Source organism: Miniopterus natalensis, chromosome 9 (assembly GCF_054644295.1).
Source record: "Miniopterus natalensis isolate mMinNat1 chromosome 9, mMinNat1.hap1, whole genome shotgun sequence".
NCBI classification, from domain to species: domain Eukaryota; kingdom Metazoa; phylum Chordata; class Mammalia; order Chiroptera; family Miniopteridae; genus Miniopterus; species Miniopterus natalensis.
This window is the reverse complement of record NC_142089.1, coordinates 13649369-13666753: the sequence shown is the minus strand read 5'-3', so window position 1 is coordinate 13666753 and position 17385 is coordinate 13649369. Positions and strand designations below refer to the sequence as shown.

Below are 17385 nucleotides of genomic sequence, written 5' to 3'. Positions count from 1 at the left end.
AGGGGCTATAGCAGTAAATAAACGATCCAGGGGCCTGCCTTCCTGGAGGGTTTTGTCTCAGTGGACAAGACACAGGTAGATGACTAGGGTGCTGTGAGATGAAGTGACAGAAGGGGGTAGGAAGAGGGGGGGTTCTGGGGGCCAATTGATTTTTTTGTTTTTTTTGTTAATCTTTACCTGAAGATATTTTTTCCATTGCTTTTGAGAGAGAGCATGGATGGGAAGGTGGGGGGGGAGAGAGAGAGAGAAACATCAATGTGAGAGAGACATGTCGATTGGTTGCCTCCCGCACAAGCCCCAACCAGGACCGGGGGTCGGACCTGCAATCCAGGAATGTTCCCTTGACCAGGAATCGAACCTTCGAGCCCTTGGTGTGCAGGACAGTGCTCTAACCATGGAGTCACACCGGCCAAGGCCCAGCTGATATTTTAAGTAGGGTTTTAAGGGAAGACTTCATGAGCAAGTGATGGCATGAGCCGGCTGGGTACCGAGGAAGGGTGACCCAGGCAGAGGGAATGGGAAAGCAAGTGCAAAGGCCTCTGGCTGTGTTGAGCAAGGAGGCCGGTGTGGCTGACCTGGAGGGAGAGCAGGGGGACTGGGCGGAGATGGATGGATCTCGTAGCGGCCAGCAGGTCCTGGTGAGTATTTCAGCTATGTCTCCGAGTGACTGGGAATCCCCGAAGGCTTTGAACAAAGGTATGACTTGACCCTACTTCCCTTTTGAAAGAGCTGTCTACTGCTCTGCTGAGAATAATTATAAGGGGTGCCAAGAGGGGACAGCAGGGTGTCCAATTAGGAGACTGATGAGAGAGAGGGGTGCCTGGGGACTGAGCTGTGGTGATGGAGGCAATTAGAAGTCTCTGGAAGGCAGAGTGCTGTAGTCTGGAAATGCATGGGCACTGGGCCTGTGGCCTGCCTTCAAACCTCAGTCCAACATGTTGTAGTTACTTAACCTTGCTGTGCCTTAGTTTTCTCATCTGTAAAATGGGGATAAGAGAACCTATTTCACAGAGTCATTGTGAGGATTAAACACCTCAATATGGAAAGCGTTTAGAACAGTGCCTGGCACACAGCACGTCTGATATGTTACCTATTGTGTGAAGGTGAAACCAGCCAGACTTGCTGTATTAGTCAGAGTTCTCCAGAGAAGCAGAAGCAATAAGACACACACACACACACACACACACACACACCCCAAACAAAAGGACATTTATCATGAGGAGCAGCCTCACGCGATTATGGAGGCGGAGCATTCCCACGATCTGCCACCTGCAAGCTGGAGACACAGGGAAGCCTGAGAAGCAGGGAGCCGATGGTGTGACTCCCAGTCTGAGGGCGGGAGGAGATGAGATGAGATGTCCCAGCTCAAACGGTGAGGCGGGAAAAAGGGCCAAATTCCTCCTCCCTCTGCCCTTCGTTCCTCAGGCCCTCGATGGACTGGATGCGGCCCATCCAATGGGGAGGAAACGCCGTCACAGACACACCCAGAAATAATGTTTAATCAGAGTACCCTGCAGCCGCTCAGGGTGGCACATAAAATTAACCACCACACTTGCTAATAAGTGGAATTACAAAAAGCCAAGGAAGATTCCGGAGTTTTAGTCCTATTACCCAGAAGAATAGAGCGGCTGCTTACTGACGTGGGAAGACTGTGGGAAGTGAATTTTAGACACGCCTGAGCTGCCTGTGGTTACTCAGGTGCCCAGGAGGGAGTTCAATATTCAATTTGGTGGCTTGCAATAGAGGTTAAATGCTGACATGGAGACATTGCATTGCTCATTTTAATCTGTAGACTAGTTAGTTCACTAAAATCGTATTGTATTTCACCAATCTTAAACTGCATCTTATAAACCGAGCAGTCCCTTGGGTTAGGGAGAAAGCTGCTGACTCTCTTTCTAGGCCTAGTTGTCTTCCTTAGGCCTGGTTGTAATAAGAGGGGCTTCTAACAGATTCTAGGCCAAATGCAGCGCAGGACTCCCCGACAGATGCTGGCCTGCCTGTGGTTTGGCAGCCAGGAATATTCTTTTCAGAGTCACAGGGAGGGGCTTACTCTGGTGGGGAGGGGGCAAGAGACAGGCCTTCCTTCTGGGGCCTCTAATCTGTTCCTTTTTGAGGTCTGAGTCTTATCCTGATTCCTGGGGCAACAGCCCATGGGAAGCCCTGTAGGTCTTAACTTTCAGCAGCTGGTCCCTGGATGCCCTAGATGACCATAAACCTCCTCCCCTCCCTCTCCCCCTCTCCTCCCCTCCCCTCCCCTCTCTCCCCCCCACTCCTCCTCCCCCCCTTCCCCCCCACCTCCTCCCCCTCCCCTCCTCCCACCCCTCCCCCTCCCCCCCTCCCCCACACCCTCCCCCCTCCCCCCTCCCCTCCCCCACCCTCCCCACCCTCCCCCTCCCCCTCCCCCTCCCCCTCCCCCCCCTCCCCCTCCCTCCCCTCCCCCCTCCCCCTCCCCCTCCCCCCTTCCCTTCCTTTCCTTTCCTTTCCTTTCCTTTCCTTTCCTTTCCTTTCCTTTCCTTTCCTTTCCTTTCCTTTCCTTTCCTTTCCTTTCCTTTCCTTTCCTTTCCTTTCCTTTCCTTTCCTTTCCTTTCCTTTCCTTTCCATCAGCTTTAAAAGAGGATATTAACTTTTTTTTTATATCTACCATCCATCCATCTCTATCTATATATTTTAGGTGAGGAATTTAGGAGGGATAAAATGCATCCTTAGGACCTCAGTTTTGAAGGGACCTTTAATTTCATGAAGTCCAAACTCTTCATTTTGCTGATGGAAAAGACCATGAGGTTCAGAAAGGAAGTGATTCACCCAGAGTACCACGGGGCATTATGATCAGGGTGGGAACTGGGCCCCAGGTCTCCCGGCTCCCCTCACCTCCTCTGTGGCTCTGATTGCTTTAATCACAGCAAAATTAGTGAGCCTGGGGCTGGGGCTGGAGGTCTGTCCCAGAGGGTTCTCTTGGAGGCCCAAGGCGGCCCACCACACTGGGCCTGCCCAGGGGGTGCTCTGCCCCTCTGCTTCCCTCACCCCTCCTCCTAAGTCAACCCAAGCAATGCTCCCTGGTGTAGGTGTCGGCTGTGAAGTAACAACTCTCCGGTGGGTTGTTTCTAGGGTGTCACGGTAAGAAGAGCTACCACCGCCTTTGAGAGTGCCCAACACTGCACTTGACACCCTTGGGAGGTCAAGGTCAGGAGGCCATCCTCTGCCCAAAGATCCTCGCTACTAAGTGGTGTATTTGGGAGGCCTGGCCCTGGTGTCTGCATTAGTCAGACTGCCACTTGTGCTTCTGGGAGGGGCACCGGACACCGAGTTCGAGGGTCTGGGCCAGCTGTGTGACCTTGGCAAACTGTGATTCCTTTTCCTTGCCTACCGCAAGCACATCAGTACCGCCCTGCCTTCCTCGTGGTGTGCTGTGCCCATGGGGGACGCTGCCCGTGGCCTGGCGCTCCTCCCGATGGCCGTCCGGCTGGCGCCTGCCAGCTACTGCCGGTGTCCTGCCTCCACCTCCCTCCTCACCTCCGAGGGGTGACATGTGCCCAAGACCGGGGCTGGGCTGTGCGCTGTGGGCGGCTGGGAGAGCTCGGCTCTCTCCTCTTTGATGTGGAGGCTGTCTGCTGGGCCAGGATGGTGCCCCAGACAGTGGCGTCTTTGTGAACCCTGCCCTGGGACATCTGCCCACAGAAACCTGTCGGCTCAGAACTGCCCCTTGGGGGAAGCAGCCTTCAGGAGAAGGGGAACAATGAGCTTGTCATGTTCAGCTTAGAGCAGGGCCTGGGCGGAGCTGGCACTGGTGGTTTGGGAGGCCAACTCAGGAGCCCTGTTAGCGCCTGAGGAAGGAATGGCTTGTAGGCTGGCAGAGATGGAAGCCTGTGGAATGTGTGGGAAGGGAGTTGTCTTCTGTAGCCCTATGAGCGAGTCCCCACCTAATTCTCTCATCCTGTGCCACCTTGTCCTTTGCTTCCTGCTCTCCAACCCATATTGGCTGTATTTTATCCTGCCTCAGGGCCTTTGCACATGCAAAACCCTTAGCCTGAGATTTTACTATTTCAAATATGCAGAAAATTATAGAACACAATTGTTCAGATAACCTGAGTACCCATCTCTGAACAGATATTAACATTTTGTTACTGTTGCTTTAGAGTGCTCTCCTGTATATTGTGGTACAGAACATATAACATTAAATCTGTCCTTTTAACCATTTTAAGTATGCAGTTAACTAGTGTTCGGTTATTCACACCATTGTGCAATAGATCTCTAGGACATTTTCATCTTGTAAAACTGAAACTCCGTGCCTGGCCGGGTGTGGCTCAGCTGTTGAGCATTGACCTAGGATCCAGGAGATCATGGTTCGAGTCCCGGTCAGGGCACATGCCCAGGTTGCAGGCTCGATCCCCAGTTGGGGGCGTGCAGGAGGCGGCTGATCAATGACTCTCTCATCATTGATGTTTCTCTCTCTCTCCCTCTCCCTTCCTCTCTCTGAAATGAATAAAGATATATTTTTTAAAAATTATTAAAAAAACCCCCCAAAACCCCTGAAACTCCATACCCATTAAACACTAAAAAACATAGACTGCTTCACAAACGTGAGTGCCATCCTTTCACAGGAGCTGTGCTAATCTCTGTACTGCTCTGATTTAGTCTGTGTGCTGCCGAAGCGAGCACAGAACTCTGATTTTTAACCGTTTGTATTCAGAATTCAAAAGGTAGAACAGGGTATGCAGTGTCCTCCCCTCCCTGACCTTCAAGTACCTCGTCCCTCTCAGAGGAACCTCACCGACCCTCCTCAAGACTGTCAAAGTCATCAAACACAAGGGATGTCTGAGAACCCGTCACGACTCAAGGAGGCCAAGGTGACATGACAGCTCTACATAATGTGGTGTCCTGGGTGGCATGCCAGAACAGAAAATGGACGTGAAGGGAAAACTAGTGAAATTAGAGTAAACTGTGGAGACTAGTTAACAGTAGTTACTACCAGTGCTGAGTCCTTAGGAAGGTCTTAACAATACGGGAAACTGGGTGTAGGGCGTACAGGATTTCTGGTACTATCCTTTCAACTTTTCTGTAAATGTAAAACTATTCCAAAATAAAAGGTGTTTTTTTTTAAAGGCAAGGGGCAGAAGAGTAAATATTAACACCATCATACACATATATCTGTGTAATATATTTAGTTCAGAAAGCATATTCTAGAAACCAGTTGCACCAGAGGCCTCTGAGAGGAATGATGCTTGAAAGCCAGAGAGCGGAGCACACGGCGCGATAGCTCATTTCTTTTCAGTGCTGAATAATATTCCCATGTCTGGTTGTACCACAGTTTGTCCATTCACCTACTGAAGGACAGGCACCCTGACTGCTTCCATGTTTTGGCAGTTATGAACAAAACTGCAATTCCAGAAGTTTTCGTTGTGGATTCATGTGGATTTTATACATAAACAATCCTGTTGTTTGTGAATAAAGACAGTTTTATTTCTTCCTTCCAAATCTTCATGCTTCTCATTCCCTCTTCTTGTCTTACTGCATTAACTAGCACTTCTAGTATGATGCTGAAACTGTTGTGAGGGGGACAACCTTGCCTTATACCTGATCTTAATGGGGAAGTTTCTCATCATGAAGTCTGATGTGAGCTGTGGGGTTTTTTTGTTTGTTTGTGTTTGTAGATGTTCTTTATCGAGTTGAGGAAGTTCCTCTCTATCCGTAGTTTGTTGAGAGTTTTAATCATGATTGGATGTTGGATTTTGTCAAATGCTTTCTCTGCATCTATTGACAAGGTCATATGATTTTTCTTCTTTAATCTGTTGATGTGATATTTTTGTTGCTATTTATTTTGATATTCAGCTTGTCCCTAATTGAGCCAGTGGGAGCTCTTTCAGGCTGGTTTCTGTCCTTATGACATACCCTCATCTGTCTTCGAATGCGGGTAAAGAGGGGGTGCAGGAAGAACTGTTGTGTGCTAATGTCCAGGTGAGAGGCCATGGGGTCTTAGAGGAGGGAGGATGTGATGAAGGGTGAGAAGTGGCTGGATTCAAGATTTATTTGAAGAAAGACCTCATAGAATTTGCTCCTGTATTAAATGTGGAGCATGAAGGACTAGAGGAATCAAGGATGGCCCAAGAATTTTGACCTGAGACCTGGGTGAATGGATGCTGCCATTGCTGAAGTGGGGAAGACTCAGAGGCGCCCTCCCTTATCTTGAGAAAAATCACTCAGACACATTAGGTTTGAGATGCCAATTAGACATCTAAGTGTGGAGGCTGAGCAGGTTGCTGGGGCTATCAGGCAGCGGCGTCCAGGAGACATCTGGTTGGAGCTGTCAATGTGAAGGTCATCGGTAGACAGATGACATTTAGGGCTGTGGATTGGGTGAAATCGCCCAGAAGTGAGCATAGATGGAGAAGAGATCTGAGATATCTCTTAGCTGGGGCATTGGAGACTTGAAAGGGGAGTCAACAAAGTAGACTGAGATGTCAGTTGCCTCATCTATAAAATGGGTATAACCCTTCTCTGGTGGGATCATTAAGGATTGAGTTGATATATGTTAAAGACCCTAATGGGTAATTAGTGTTGACCTTTCCATTTTCCACTCCCCTGCAAACTTGCCTTCTGCACTTTCCACTGTCCCAGGCTCTCCAGTCTCTCTTACCCCCTTTGCATGTCTCTCCTAATTTTCCTCACCTCCACCCCACAATACACTCAGTGAAGGGAACATGTGCCCCTCCTTCCTCCTTTCAATGAGGACTTACTTGCAGAATCCCTCTCAGTGAACCACCATCGCCCCCTCTCCCTCCCCATCACCTGCCACCCAGTTTAAGAACAATAACTTTACCACCATTTTTGAAGTCTTTTGTGTGCCATTCTCTCCATCTTATCCCCTAACCTCACTCCCCAGAGGTAGTTTAACCACATGAATATGTTTCTAAAAATAAATATTGTCTGCTTTTTGCATTTTTGAACTTTATAAAAATGGAATCTTCTATTCTTCTGTGACTTGCTTTTAGTATTCAGCATTTTATTCCTGAGATACAGCTGTGTGGCTGCATGCAGTTGTAATTCATTTATTTTCTGTGCCATATGGATATCCCCCGGTTTATTTATGTTTTCTACAGTTGATCGACTTTCTGGTTGTTTCCAGATTTTGCTATTACAAACAATGCTGCCATGAGCATTTCTGTCTGTCTTCTGTGGTGCAGGTACAAGAGTTTCTTAGAGTAGGTACCTAGGATGGATGTCTGCTTCATAGAGCATGCACATTGTCAACTATTCTATATATTGCAACATTGTTCTCAAAGTACTTATTTGCTCACTTTCTTTATGATGTACTTTGATGAAAAGTTCTTATTTTAATATATTTAAATTTACTATTCTTTTCCTTTTATAGTGATGATTAGAGGGGTGATAAAGAGACCATATCCAGTTCATGATCTTAAAGAAAATTCTTTCAGTGTTTCACCATTGAGTATGACGTTTGATGTAAAGCTGATTTATTTTTTCTTTTTCTCATTTCCTCTCCCTCCCAGACACCCTTTAACAAATTGATTTCTTTGACTTACAGTTTGCTAATTTTTGAAAAAAACCACGAATGAATGTGGAATTATATCAAATGATTTTTCTGAATTACTGAAATAACAAGATTATTTTCCTTTTAAAATCTGTTTAATATAGTGAAGTATATTAAGTGATTTTAAAAATGTTAAACCAATCTTGGATTCCTGAAATAAATAAAACTTGGTTCTGATGTACTTATTACCCTTTTTATTACCAGTTGCTGGGGTGGGTTTGCTAGTATTTTATTTAGGAGTTTTCGTCTGTGCTCATGGGTGTTCAACATTTCTTTCTCTTACTGTTCTTACTAGGTTTTAGAATTGCTGTTATGCATAATGAAATGAGTTGGGGAGTGTTTCTTCTCTTTCATTACTCTGGAGTGGATTATATAAATTTGAAAGTATTTAGACCAAAAATTTGTCTGATAAAATCATCTGTGTTGGTGTTTTCCATGTGGGAAGGTTTTTGTTGAAGCAAAATTCTTTAATGATGTTAAGATTATTCAGAGTTTCTATTTCTTCCTGTGTCAGTTTTGGTAATCTATACTTTTTCTTGGAATTTGTCCAATTCATCTAAGCTTTCAAATTTCTTGGCATATAAGTTTATAATATCTGCTTATTATTTTTAAAAATCTCCACAGCATTTGTAGCCATGCCTTCTTTTTCACTCTTATTTATTGTTTATTTTTAAAAAATCAACTTTGGCAGAATTTTTTTGTTTTGTTAGTCTTATTTCTCTCTCACATTAATTTTATCACAGCTTTTTATTTTGAAAAATTTCAAACCTACCAAAGGTTGCAAAAATAATACAACAAATGCTTACTTATCTGTTACCTAGATTCACCAAATATTAACATTTTATCACATCTATGTTTTCTTTCTCTCTTTTTTTTTCAGAACAATTTTAGTGTAAGTTAGAGATAGCATAACACTTTACCCTGAAACCATTAGGCACATATTTCTTAAGAACAAGGACATTCTCCTACATAACCATAATACAACGATCACATCTGGGAAATTTAACATTGATAAAATACTATTATCTAATATATAGGCCATATCCAAATTTCCCCATTGTCACAATAATAAGTTTTATAGCTGTTTTTATCCCTTTTAAATCTAGGATTTCATCAAGCAACGAACACATTGCACTACTAAAACACATTTAGTTGTCCTGTCTCTTTGCTATTCCCTAATCTACAACAGTTCACCAGCCTTTAAAAAATTTAAGACACTTACATTTTTGAAGGGTTCAGAACAATGAGAGAATGTTCCTCTATAGGGCAAATCATAGTCTCCCAAAGATGTCCATGCCCTAATTTGGGGGGCCTGTGAATATATTACTTTATATGGCAAAGAGACTTTGAAGATATCTTTAAGGGATCTTGAGATGGTGAGAGTATTCTAGATTATCCAGGTGAATAATCTTATCACACAAGTTCTTAAAAGCAGATAACCTTTACTGGACAAGTCAGAGAGAGGAGAGGTTATTATTTAGTGACTTTAAAAAATTTTTTAATAATAACTTTTGCATTAAAGTCTGTTTTTCTGATGTTAATATGATTACCCTATCTTTCTCATTTAGTTAGTATTTGCCTAGAATATATTTTTTATTCTTTTACTTTAAACCCTTCTGAGTGCTTATGACTCTCATACATGGTACTTACCTGTATTTAAAAATATCCTCCCTGAAAACTGAGATTTTAGATAATCAGTGATTTATTTGGATTTTTTTGTTGTTGCTTTCTATTTGTTTTGCCTTTTCTGTTTTATTTTGCTTTCTTGTCTTTTCTAGCCATTTTGGAGGGATTAATTATTATTATTATTATTTTTAATTTGTCTTTATTGTTGAAAAGATTACAGATGTCCCCCTTTCCTCCCCTCCCCATTGACCTCTTCCACCCTGCTCCCACCCCCTCCCCAGGCCTTCACTGCACTATTGTCTGTGTCCATGGGTTATGTATATATACATGTAAGTTCTTTGGTTAATCTCCCCCCACCCCATCCCACCTCCCCTTCCCTCTGAGATTTGTCAGTCTGTTGCATGCTTCCATGCCTCTGGATCTGTTTTGTTCACCAGTTTATTTTATTCATTAGATTCCACATATAAGTGAGATCATATGACACTTGTCTTTCTCTGGCTTATTTCGCTTAGCATCATACTCTCCAGGTCGGAGGGATTGGTTATTTTTTTCATTTTTTTCCTAACCATCTGTTTGAAAGTTATATACTTTATTGCTATGATTTTAGTCATTAATTAGAAAGGTCAACATACCCACTTACTTAGTCAAATTTTAAAGTTAATCTCCATTACCCGTTTCTCCCAAGTCCAAGCTAAAACTCCAGCATCCCTCTCCCATTCTATTTGTTGTCATGTATTTTAACCCTACTTTGATTTTTAAATCCCATATGGTATTAATGGTTTGGTCTATCTGTGTTGCTTAGATTTACCCACATATCCACCATATTCCTTGCTTTCCCTTCATTCTTGCTTCTGACCTTCCATCTGGCATTATTTTTCTCCTGCCTGAAGGACTCTTTTAGCATTAAAAAAAAAAAAAAAAAAAAAAGAGGCTCTGTTTATGGCAAACTTGTTTAGTTTTTGTTTGAAGCTGTCTTTATTTTAGCCTCATTTTAAAGGATATTTTCTCTATATATAGATTCTATATATAGTTATGTTTTTCCAACACATGGAAGATGTTATCCACTCACTTCTGGCATGTCTTGTTGCTGTTGAGAAATCAGCTTCAGTCTAGTGTCATTGACTTAGAAGCCATCTGTCTTTTCTCTTTGGCTGCTTTTATGAATTTCTTTTTTCTTTGGTGTTTTGCAGTTTCATCATAATGTGTCTAGATGTTAGAAATGCCAGAAAAAACCTCCATAAGATGCCCAGTTAAATTTAAATTTCAGATAAACAACAAATACATTTTTAGTATAAATATGTTCTAAATATTGCATGTCATACTTACACTAAAAAAATTTTTTTTCATTATTTATCTGAAATTCAAACTTAAGTAGGGAGGGTTGTATTTTTATTTGCTAAATCTTGTAACACTATTAGGTGTTAATTTCTTTTTCTTTACCCTGCTTGGGTTTCTTTAGGTTCTTAAATCTGTGGCTATTTATTTTCATTGTGTATGGAAATTTCTCAGATATAATGTCTCATTCAACGACCACTATCTCTTCAAATATTCTTTTGCTTCCTCCTTTCTCCCTTCTCCTTCTGTAACCATGACTGGGCATGTTCCAACTTTTCACACTAATCTCAATGTATCTTAAATTCTCTTGATATTTTCCACCTCTATGATTCATTTCATTCTTTTTCAACTGCATTTAATTTGCTGTTAAATTCATCTACTAAGTTAAATTTCAGTCATTATATTTTTCATTTCTAGAAGTTCTTTTTTGGATTCACGAAGTCACTTTTATAGGCACTCACGCTTTACTTATATTTTTAAATACCCTTCAAAAATGTCATTTAAGTATGCTTAAATTTTAAATTCTACCTCAGATAATTCAAGTGTTTGAAGCCTTTGAGGATCTAAATCTACTACCTGTTGTTTCTGCTGACCCTTACTCACCATGCCTGGTTTCCTTGTGTGTTTTATAATTGTGACTGTGAGCTCATATATCAGAATTTTACCTTTGGGTAATCTTTGAGACTGTGTTGAAGGTGCATTCCTACAGAGGGGATTTGCACTGACTTCTGCCAGGAGCCTGTAGACATTACTGGCTTGAGACCACTTTACACTAAATTCTTGGCTTGGTATTTTTGGACCACCCAAGTAGAGTGACTTCAGGCTGCAAATCCTCTTATTAGAGCTCGCTTGTAGGTACACATTCTAAGACAGGGTTTTCCCCCTTCCACTCATTGTCAATGTTGAGTACAAGCAATTTGCCTTGTAGTCCCCAGAGAGAAGAGAGTAGGGCGGTTTTGTCCTAGTTCACCCAGATGCCAGTATGTAGCTGTTGGGGCCTCAGCTTCAGGTGGAGAGGGTCTTCTCTAAGAATCCTCATCTAGGGTGGGCCCTGGGTATCGCCTTTTATCTGTGCTTCATGCAGCTTCAGAGCATCATTAACAAGCATTCGGTTAGGTTTTGGTTGTGAAGATTCCTTACACTTTGAGAGGTAATCGGTGTATTTAAATTACTTCCTTTTCTAGCTGGAGTATTTGGTTGTTTTTTGGTGGCAGAGTGGTTAGTAGAGCATCCTGTTGGAAACACAAGACCCTGCTTTCCCGCCGCTAGCAATTCTCTAGTGAAAGCCTGTGGAATCACCTTCTGAGTGGTTTTCTCTCCTCAGTGTGATTGTTTTTGGACATGCAAGTAGAGGACACTGTTAGATACAATGATCATAGCATTGCCCCTTTAATTTGGGCTAGCATAATCATTCATTCACTCATAATTGATTCATTGAACTGTAATTTACCCAAGGTCAGATAGCTAGTAAGAAGTAGACCAGGGCCTTGCACCCAGGTCTCTCTGGCTACAAGTCCTTTGTTCTTGGATATGCCCAGAGAGGGCACTGCTGGGTATGCCAGGAGGAGAGGGCACTCTCTTTCTTACCTGTGTAGAGGGAGATGCAGGAAGACGTCTTTGTCAGTTTTCTCAGGGTGAATTTGGGTGACAGGTCAGGCCAACCCATGGCCAGAGATCAGAGTTCCAGGTACAGGACTGCGGCAGGTGAAGGTTCATTTTCAGGGCCTCCATAGCTAGTGTCTCCCAGTGTGACACTGCTGCAGGATGCGGAGGACAACCAGCAAGAGGAATAGTGCCGTCTAGACAGGATCATGGGGTTGCAGTGCTGCCGTTGTCACTTCCTTCTGGAAAATACGCCCTGCAGAACAGTGGTGTCAGAAGCCAAGTCTTCACTTGAGTGTGAGGCCACCTGGTTCCCTGGATGGAAAATCAGAGAAGACTCTCCCCCAGGCTGGGCCCCAGTTTCCTCATATATATAGTGAGGGCGTTCGGCTTCACGATCTCTAAGAGACCCTTCCAACTCCAGCACACTGTGGTCCCGTGAGACACCCACGGAGGGACACTTTGGGTGCTGTGTCCAGGAAAGAGCAGGCGGTAGAAAGCTGGGGAACAGACCTATATTTTCCTGCCCCGGCCAATGCCCCAGCCTTGGGTACGGTCAGGTGAAGCAGCACCCCGCGCCCCAATCCTACCTCGCCGTCCTTCCCCAGCAGCCTGGATAGCAGCCCTTCTAGGCGGCCCTCCTTACCTTCCTGCTGCGAGATGCCCAGAACGCCTTGCGTGGGCCTCTTGCATGAACCTGGGCCTTCCTCAAGCTTCCTGAGGATGGGGATGGGCTGGCGCACCCCTGTACCCCCCTCCCCCAGCACCCAGAGCAGTTCCAGCACTGTCACGGGGAGAAGACAGACTGGGAGGCTTCCTCCGCGCTCCTGACACAGTCTGTGAGAACGTGAGAGTGTTTCACACCTATTGAGGTGCAAGGTGTGAAGAGCTGAGGCGCACAGAGGACCCACCAACAGGCTTGTGGGTCTGGAGGTTGGAACGAGACCATCCCCAGCCCTCTGTGGCTGCCATTCGTGGAATACCCCCTCTGTGCCCAGGCACTGGGCAGCCCCCCTCCCCACCCCAGGAACCCTGTGAGGAAGGTCCTATGGAGACAGAAGTTCTGGAAGGCTCAGAGAGGTGCAGTGACCTGCCGAGGGCCATGCAGCTGGCCAGGGCAGACGAGGTCGCCTATTTCCAGGCCTCCTGCAGGGGTTCGCGACGCTGTCCCTGGCAGCCGGGGGCGCTGCGGGACAGGCCAGGAAGGAGGAAGCGGTGCCATCTGAAGCAGCACCCTGTGGTCGGGCTGCCGCTGGGCGCGGCCGGCCACCCCAGGTGGGAGACTGGGAACCTGGCTCAGCCTGGGGCTTCAGCTCCCTGCCCAGCAACTCGGGGGCCTCCGGCCCCCCACTCGGCTCGGCTCGGCTGGGCAGTTAGGCGTGAAGCTGGCTGGCTCGGGATCACAAGCGCGCAGCTCTGTGCGCAGGGTGGCAGTGGGGGCGGAAGGCAGAGGGAGGCTGCGGGGCCCAAGCAGCGAAACGTCTGATTACTCCTCTCCCTGAGTGCTCAGCGATTCATTAGCACTGACAAAAAAATAATTAGTTGACTAATTATGAAGGGGGAAGGACCCCCCCTCCCCCCAGCTCTCCAGTTGTTCCCTGGGACACAGAGAACCGCTGTCCTCCCCAAGACCTTTCCCGCTATTGCTCTTCTCCAGGGACTTGGGTTTCTTGCCTGTGTGATAAAGGCTCCCATCTGTGCCGGTAGGGACACCATTTGTCACCCTTAAAAACTGGGCCAAGAGCACTGGTGGGGGGGTTCCTGTGCGCAGTAACAGCTATTACATGAACTGGCATTCCTTTCCACCCACAGGCTTAAAAACTTCCTGGTTATAATTAGAACCATTTCCAACCGTTCTGACATGGACGGGGGGCTGCCCGGAGCGCAGCGAGCGGCCAAGGGCAGAGCCACAAAGCCGGGCTCTAACCCCGCCCCGGCCGCTGGGCCGTTAGCTGTGCTTCACTGAGAGTCTCAGGGTTGGAAGTCCTTGGACCGTGAAAGAGAGAGCACCCCTCTCCCGTCACCCCCCATGTCCTGATTCTGCCTTTCAGGGCTCAATCTTCCTCTTTGCCGGGGAGACTCGGGGTGGGATGTGTGTTGAAGGGAGCAGTTCCAGCCTGAATCCATAAGAAGTTTGGGTTATGATATATTTTCACATGAAAATGTTAAAGTTTTAGGTGAAGGGCCTTTAGAAACCATTTAATTGTGGGTTTCAACTCTTGTGAGACTTCCAAAAAAAACCCCACACCTGGACCCCACCCTAGGCCTATTGAATCAGTCTTTTAACTCTAGTAGGTGCTTTGAAAAGTCTCACAGGTGTGCTTTTTAAAAATTAAACCTTTCATTTTGAGTTGTAAATTTACATGTAGCTGTAAGAAATAACACACAGAGATCCCCTGTACCCCCAGTTTCCCCACAATGGTAATATCTTGCTGTAGTATAGTGTTGCAACCAGGATAATGACATTGAGACAGGCAGAACGTTGCCATGGCCACAAAGATGTCTCATCCTGCCCTTTTCTAGCCACATGCACTTCCCTCTTGCCTCCACCCCCACCTTAATCCCTGTCAATGACCCTGTCATTTCAAGAATATTATATACATGAAGTCATGCAGTATTTAACCTTTTGAGACTGACTTGCTTTACTCAGCATACTCCTATGGACATTGATCCAGGTTGTTGTGTGTATCAATAGTTCATTTTTAATGGCCGTGTAGTATTCCGTGGTATGGATATACCACAGTTTGGTAAACCCTTTACCCATTAAAGAACATCTGGATTGTTTCCAGTATTGAGGCTGTTACAAATAAAACTTCCATAAACATTCATGTAGAGCTTTTTTGGTGTGTGGACATAAGTTTTCATTTCTCTGGGGTAAACGCCCAGGAGTGCAATTGTTGGTTCACTTGATATTTGCATGTGCAGTTTTTAAAGAAACTGCTAAACTATCTTTCGCAGCAGCTATACCATTTTACATTCCCACCAGCAATGGATGGGTGATCCAGGCTCTCTGCATCCTGACCAGCATTTGATGTCACTATTTTTATTTTAGCCATGCTGATAGGAATATATTGATATCTCATTGTGGTTGGCAAGTTGCATTTCCCTAATGGATAGTGATGTTGAAAATTTTTCCATGTGCTGATTTTCCGTGTGTATGTCCTCTTTGTTGAAATCCCAGGCAGTTGTGATGGGCAGGTTTGGTTCACTGTGCTGAGCTTAGTTCTGGCTCTTTCCAGCTGGTCATTGCACTTCGCTGAGGCTCAGTTGTCCTAGAGGTGAAATGAGGATAATATTGCCCACAAGGAAGAACTGTTCATGTAAAGCAGTTAGCATTGTGCCTGGTACACAGAGTATTCATTAAATAAAATTTCGTAACTCATACCCTCATAATTGGTATATAAATGAGTGGGCCTCTGGTATTTGGAGCAGGGGCCTATCACAGTGGAAAGGGCAGTGGCTAGGAAGCCAGAGACTTAAGGTATAATCTGTACTTCGGTTGCTTGCTATGTGACCTTGGACAAATCACACACCCTCTCTGGGCCTCCATTTTTTCAGCTGGAAAGGGAGAGCTTAGATGCTCCAAGGCATCTTCCTGGTAGATCAGACATGGCCCCTGCAATCCAGCATACACAAGTTTATAGCAAACTTTTATTTGTACAAGGGATGGAAAATGAACTGCTCAAGGACATTGAGTGAGTGGAAAACAAGACCTGGTGTACTCAGGGTTCACGTGGTCAGGAGAAGGTTGGCCGTGAGTTCTCCTGGAGAAACTGCTGCAGAGGAAAGTTCAAGATGCTGATGAAAAAGGAAGAGGGAGGGAAGGAGAGAGGGAGAGGTCTCTCCCCACTTTGGAATCACAGCAGAGGCCATTCCTTCACTTGGCCAAGAAACAACTGGTCTAGCCCAGTGGGTCCCAAACCTGGCTGGCCATTGTAATCGTCTGGACAGGTGGTAAGAATATCAATTCCTGGGCTCCATCTCAGGGACTCAGTCATGAGGTCCAGGGAATTTGTCTCTAACAAATTTGGGGGAACCTTGGCTTGATTTTGTAAAAGGCATTATTCCCTGGCATTGCAAGTGATGACCCTCCCTGGCAGATTACCATAATCATGTTGACATCAATAAGAACAGGTGATGTTTATTAAGCACTTACTATATGCCACGTATTGTCCTAAGCATTACTCGCACACACCGTGCATACCCGTCTCTGAGTATATACACACACATCCTCCTTCCACCAGCCTCGTGGGGTAGATGCTATTAACATGTCCATTTTACAGATGAGGTGAGTGAGTGCTTGAGAGGTTAGGTAAGTGACAGAGCTGGGCCACAAGGCACCCACCAGGGCAGGGCACAGCAGGGCAGGGCAGGGCAGGGCAGGGCACAGCACAGGTACTAGCAGAAGGTTATGGGGCTCAAGCAACACTCAAAGACAAGTGTGGACTCAGGAAAGACTGCATGGAGGAGGCAGCCTTGGCTAGTTCTTGTTGTCCTCGGACAGGAGGAGACCTAGCCTGTGGTGACAGTCTGCTTGCCACTGCTTCCTTCCCTGTGTCTGAGACTCTGCTGTACCGACATGAGGTGTGTGGCAGTTGGGTCAGATGGCACCTTCAGACCCAGGGGACCAAGATCCCTTTGGGACAGCGGCCACTTCCTCCTGCCCCTTGTCCAAGAGGAGTTCCAGTTTCCAGGGCTCTGCCGGTCTCCAGCTCTATGACTGGGGTGAGATAAGTGTCACTCAGACCCCATCTGGGCTTGAGATGTGAGAAGAGGAAATGGGCTGACTTTGCTGCAGGCACCGTTTCAAGTTACACACGAGGGGCTTTCTGAGATGGGTTTCAGGGGGGGAGGCTGGCGCCATAGTAACCGCTTGGGCTTCAGGACCAGCCAGGCCCACAGTCAAGTCAAGGCTCTGTGTTCTCAGGCAAGTTACTCAGTCTCTCTGATCTTTGTTTCTCCAACCTGGAGATGGGATAATGACAGCAAGCCCTGGCTCACGGGGTTGTGTGCACTTAACTGAGGTGGAGAGTGCAAAGCACTTAGCACAGGGCATAGCACATGGAAGCATTTAATAAGTGTCTGTTTTATTATTATTTAGAGACCTTTAAAATGCCCACTTCTCACTCTTTTCAGCCTCAGAAAGCGAAGCAATGGTACACACTATGGGAAATTAGCATTAATTTCTTCTTTTATCCACTAAGTATTTGTGAAGTGTCAACTGCTTGGGGCTCAGTCCGGGGGACACAGTTATGACAATGTGGCCACAGTCCCTG

The 17385-nt window shown here is 45.7% G+C and overlaps 1 non-coding gene across 1 annotated transcript; it reads right to left on the bottom strand.

Moving 5' to 3' along the window:
• Positions 1-4553: 4553 nt before the first annotated feature.
• LOC148092352 (U6 spliceosomal RNA) lies at positions 4554-4656 on the bottom strand. The gene has a single exon (XR_015715147.1). It is a non-coding gene; the product is annotated as a U6 spliceosomal RNA (small nuclear RNA).
• Between the last annotated feature and the right edge of the window lie 12729 nt (positions 4657-17385).